Raw genomic sequence first — 6,000 nt, forward strand, 5'->3', positions numbered from 1 at the left:
GGGTGACCGCGAGGGTGGGCAAGGTAGCATATCGGTTAGAGCTACCTACGGAGTTGAGCCAAATTCATGATACCTTCCACATGTCCCAGTTGAGGAAGTGTATAGCCGACGAGTCGGCGATGGTACCACTGGAGGATATTCAGGTGGATGCGAGCCTGAATTATGCGGAGAGGCCAATCGCGATCCGGGATCGGAAGATCAAGGTTCTGAGGAACAAGGAGGTGTCACTGGTGCAGGTCCAGTGGCAACATCGGAAGGGGTCCGAGCTGACCTGGGAGCCAGAGATGGAGATGCGGGAGCAGCATCCGAAGTTGTTTGTCGAGCAGGACTTCGAGGGCGAAGTCTGATCCTAGTGGGGGAGAATTGTAACATCCGGATTCCCAGGTATCCTATTTTAAGTATTTTATATTGATTTTTAGAGGGGGGACTCGGCGAGTAGGCGCCCAGACTCGCCGAGTTGGATCGTGATGTGTTGGCCTGATTTAATGAAGGACTCGGCGAGTCCATGCTGTTTAATGAAACCCTAATTCCTCGGGTTTGGGACCTATTTAAGGACCCTTATAGCCACCATTTGCGGCTACCAGACCCTTGAGAGAAACCCTAATAGTGCTTGAGCGTTTGAGAGAGAGAAGAAGCCATTATTGGACCTTTGTGGGTTGGTTTTGCTAGAAGAAGTTGATTCCAGCTTAGAGGAGGCCAAGGAGGTTGCACATCTGTGGTTTTCAAGCAAAGAGCATCATATTTGAGGTAGCATATCGATCCTCTTTCTGTTTTGTTAAAGAATCCATGGATTTAGGGTTTTCTATACCCTTTATTGGGATGATTTGTTGGAGATATGCTCCCTTATCATGTTTAGGCTTCAGATCTGGACCCATAGTGGTCCAGAGAACCTTATCCATCTTGCTTTATGATGAGATATGAAAGAAATGGACTTAGGATGTTGTATTTGGGGCTAAATCATCAAGTAGAGTCATTTGGGCGTTGCATGAGTATCAAGTTCGAACCTTTACGTGTTTATTGAGCTTGGGAAGGTTAGATCTATGGATTAGAGGAACAGATCTGACCTCGGAAGGTCATTTGAGTGTGAGCATGGAATGAACTCGCCGAGTCCATGAGCAGACTCGACGAGTCGAGTCGGGTTGCCCCGCGACTCGCGACCTGTGACGACCCATGGAGTATAAGGTTGACTCAGCGAGTCAAGGGAGGACCAGGGGCATAGAGGGCAGGCGTGTACTCGCCGAGTCACCCTAGTGCACTCGGCGAGTCGGGTCAAAGTTGACCGTTGACCTTAGGGTTCTGGTCAAGGCTGATTCAGGAGAGTTCAGGGAAGGGTAGAATGGCCTTCTACCCAGTCTGTAGAGATGAGATCATGAGAGAGTATTGATCGGGAATGTTATTTGAATAATAGGAGGAGGCTAAGTCGGGACGTTGAGCACGAGAGGTTATCCGACTTCATTGAGGTGAGTCTTCTCACTATACTGTACCTGGAAGGGTACCTATGTGTGATCGGAAGGTCTTGTATGCTATGATGTATGTACTATATGCGGTTATGTGATATGTATGTGTTATGTATGCTATGAATGATAAGGACCGGAAGGTCAAGATGATATGTATGTATGTGCTATGTATGTTACGTATGGTAAGGACCGGAAGGTCGAGATGATATGGGCCGGAAGGTCAAGAGGGTACGAACCGGAAGGTCTATCGGAATTTGGGACGGAAGTCCCCTGAGACACATGGATCGGAAGATCCTACAGAGTTGTGGCCTGGAAAGGCGTATGTGGGCTATGTGGTATTTTGGGGAACTCACTAAGCGTTTATGCTTACAGTTGTTGTGTGATGTGTTTCAGGTACTAGCGAGGATCGCGGGAAGGCGCCGGCATGATCCGTACACACTTATGGAGTTTATGATATCGAGATCTTGGGACATGTTTTGTTATGTTACAGTGGATACATTATGTTTTTATGATTATCGTGTGAATGAATGTATGTTTTTAAATGAAAAATTGTTTTGAAAAATTACGTTGTTACATGTTTGCTAGCAAATTTAATTTTTGAATATAGTGGTAGCAAAATTATTTAATAATATTTTACAAATAAATAAATAAATTATGGGGGATTTTCGCACATCATAACCCATCATAACCCAACAGAGAAATGCTCCAACATCTAATGACCACAAAAGGAAACATTGGGTAAGATATAATTATGGGGGGGGGGGGGGGTATCTTGGGATTACACTCCGACAATTAAGTTAGGCGTGTATATGCGAGAGTGTATGGGAGCTTTTGGGATAATTAAATAGTGTTTGTGACCATGTATGATTTATGTGCTTCTATCGTGTGTGTTTTTTGCAGGTAATCGTGGGTGGTGTACGATCTATGCTGGAAGACGGGGATGTTTTTGGTGTTCATGTCCTGTCTTGCGATCGACGTTAATTACTCAGATCTTCCCTTGGGATCGACGTTAATTACTCAGATTTGCCTCAACTGTGTTTATCTTTTCCGGCTCGATTGTTAGTACAGTTTGTCGGAGTGAGAGGCTTATTTGTATGGTACACTACTACTATATATATTGACAAAATCTTGAAACGTTGATGGTGAAAGATTTCAGGTATGGAACCTTACCAATGCAAAATAAGATAGTCCTAAGTAAGTATCGGTGTCCAACCACACCCGATGAGGTCAAATTTATGATGTAATCCTTACTATTATATCACAAAATACATCATGTATGCAATGTTATGCACTAGAACATATGTCTCTTATGCATTTGAACATGACTACTAAGGCTGTGTTTGGAGCGCCACAGCTAGCTGATAAGCTAGCTTATTTTTCGAGCTTTTTTATGTTGTCATGTTTGGTAAGCCAAAAAGTAGCTTATAAGCTAACTTTTTGAAAAACTACTTAGACTAGCTTTTTAGGAGTTTTTTTAAAAATTTTCAAATACACCCCTTAATTAATTATACAAACACATTCTGTTACATGTCCTTTTATGTAATTTTATATATATCAGCTAGTTTTTCAGCTAGTTTAACAAACGTTATTTTTTATCAGCTAGTTTTTCAGCTATCATCTAACTTTTTACTTAACAGCTAGCTTTTCAGCTAGTACGCCAAACATAAGCTAAATGTTAGCATAATCCACATGAATGTTCGAGTACAATTTAATAATAAAATAAACTTTCCAATAATTTGTTATACTTTTACTATATTAATCGAGATCAATTTTGCAACATATATACCATTCAATTTTGGGCCACTTGGGCCCAAAAATCGAAGTTACATCGAACCTTAAAAGTTAAAAGTCTTGGTCTTCACTTTCTCCGATAAATTCTGTAAATTAACCTCCAAGAATCCCCAATTATTTCGCTATCTTCGTCACTCGAACACTCCTTCTTAAACCCTAAATTCTCCTGATCAATCTCAACTTGATCGATCCCCGATCGCCCTCAATTTTAGTATAAACTAATTATTTATTTACAATTTCATCGCTTTCCTCCATGCAACCCATGGATTCCGACCTTGATCCTGCTCTTTTGCGATTTGCATCCCCTGTTTCTTCTGATGATGAAGATTACTACGATGATGACTATACTGGCGACGATTATAACGATGGTGATGATGGCATTGATGTAGATGATGGGACCGATGATTCCAATGTTCTGATCAATAGCGTAAAGTGTACTAGCAAGAAAAGCTATGTGATACTGAAAGAAGATGACCTGTTTCAGCGTCAAGAGGAAGACATCACTAGGGTTATCGCGGTTCTACCGATGATGCCGAGAGATATTGCGTGCATGCTGTTGCTGCGTTATAATTGGGTTGTGAATAGTGTTCACGAAGCTTGGTTTGAAGACGAAGATAAAGTTCGTAGATTTGTTGGTTTACCGGACGTTGATCCGGCTATTAAATTCCCTCAATCAGGTAAAGAATTTGTCGATTGTGGGATTTGTTTTGAATCGATTAGAAAGCGTAACACTGCGACATGTGGATGCGATCATCAATTCTGTAAGACGTGTTGGACGGCTTACGTTTGCACCGCCATCGACGACGGCCCTGGATGCTTAACTCTAAAGTGTCCGGAACCTTCTTGTGACGCTGCTGTTGGTCCGGACATGGTCAAAGCGTTAGCTCCGGAGAACAAAAAGAAAAGGTACGCCCGTTTTCTTCTCATGTCTTATGTCGAGAGCAACGAGAAGATCAAATGGTGCCCTGGTCCAGGTTGCGATTACGCTGTAGAATTCAACGATGATTCCGAAACTGGTAACTACGATGTTTCTTGTCTCTGTAAGCATACTTTCTGCTGGAAGTGTATGGAAGACGCTCATCGTCCTCTAGGTTGTGAAACCGTAGCTAAATGGGTTCTCAAAAACAGCACAGAAGCTGAAAACACAAACTGGATCCTCGCATACACAAAGCCATGTCCGAAATGCAAACGATCAATTGAAAAGAATCATGGTTGTATGCACATGACTTGCAGACCTCCATGTGGATTCGAGTTCTGTTGGCTATGTCTTGGCCCATATGTAGGACACGATGGAAGAGCATGCAATCGATATACCAAATCCCAAGAAGGTGGACTAATTCCCGAATCTGAACGACAAAGAGAGTTAGCTAAAAAAGCAATAGAAAGATACACACATTACTATGAACGATGGGCTGCAAATGAAAAATCAAGAAAACAAGCACTTTCAGACATGCACAGGATCGATGAAATCCATATCAAAACACTCAGCTTGAATTTCTGCCAACCAGAATCACAACTACATTTCATCATAGACGCTTGGTTACAAATAGTTGAATGTAGAAGAGTTCTTAAATGGACATACGCATATGGATACTACATACCCAAAGAAGAAGAAGCAAAAAAATCTTTTTTTGAATACGTACAAGGAGAAGCAGAATCTGGATTAGAAAGACTCCATCTTTGTGCAGAAAAGGAGCTTCAAAGTTACATTACAAAAGAAGGAGATGAAAAGGAAAAACCCAGTGAAGAACAGTTTAGTAATTTCAGAGTGAAGTTAGTGGATTTGACTATTGTGACTCGAGCTTATTTTGAGAATTTGGTGAGGGCTTTACAGAGTGGGCTTTCGGAGGTTGGAAAAAGTGGAAGTGGTTCGGACCAGGGTGCAGCAGGTGGTTCGAAGGGTCGAACCAGGGGGAACGGTGGTGCTGATGGTTCCAAGAGGATGAAGATCACAATGAGGGTTGGTGAATCGTCGAGTGGTGATTATGATTTGTGAAAATTTTTAAGGTTTGATTATGTTTGGGGATGTTTGATAGATTTGAATTGTATGCACAGGTATTTTGGTATAGTTTCTTTCATAAAATTGCGTAAACTTTATATAGCTTTCCTTCTAAATTATAAAACGTTTACTTTTGTGGAGAATTTGAACATTGTGTCTTGTTTCTATGCTGTTTTTCCCTCTTCTGAGGTCTGGTTGATTGATAGACTGGTAGATAGACTGGTTGATTGATAGACCGGTAGAGTCTATCTAGACAGACTGGTTGATTGATAGACTGGTAGATAGACTGGTTGATTGATAGACCGGTAGAGTCTATCTAGACAGACTGGTTGATTGATAGACTAGTAGACAGACCGGTTGATTGATAGACCGGTAGAGTCTAGACAGATGAGTAGATTGACAAGCTTGGTCGTGTTGTAAAATGGTATACAAGCTTTGTCGAATTTTAGAACGGTATATTGATAGACTAGTAAACTGGTAGGACTGATTGGTAGATTGATTGACAGACTGATAGAGTTGTATAATAGTAGATAGACTGTTAGATTGATGATTGATTGACAAACCGGTAGACTGTCTAGTAGATTGATTGACAGACGTACCGGGAAAGAAATTGTAATTTTTGTCACATTGACATACATGTAGTTTCAAAGTGTGCGTAATATTAGTACAAAAGTTTAATGTGTTCGTAGTAACAAATGTGGGCTAAAGAGTGATACGGTGTGTTGAAACAAAACGATATAATATTGTGGTGAA

The 6,000-nt window shown here is 41.2% G+C and overlaps 1 pseudogene; it reads left to right on the forward strand.

Moving 5' to 3' along the window:
• The first annotated feature begins 3,337 nt into the window (after nucleotides 1-3,337).
• LOC145109141 (putative E3 ubiquitin-protein ligase ARI5 pseudogene) lies at nucleotides 3,338-5,390 on the forward strand (annotated as a pseudogene).
• Nucleotides 5,391-6,000: the final 610 nt, after the last annotated feature.

This window comes from Lactuca virosa, chromosome 4 (assembly GCF_052849685.1).
Source record: "Lactuca virosa cultivar CGN04683 chromosome 4, Lactuca_virosa_CGN04683_v6, whole genome shotgun sequence".
Taxonomy (NCBI): Eukaryota; Viridiplantae; Streptophyta; class Magnoliopsida; order Asterales; family Asteraceae; genus Lactuca; species Lactuca virosa.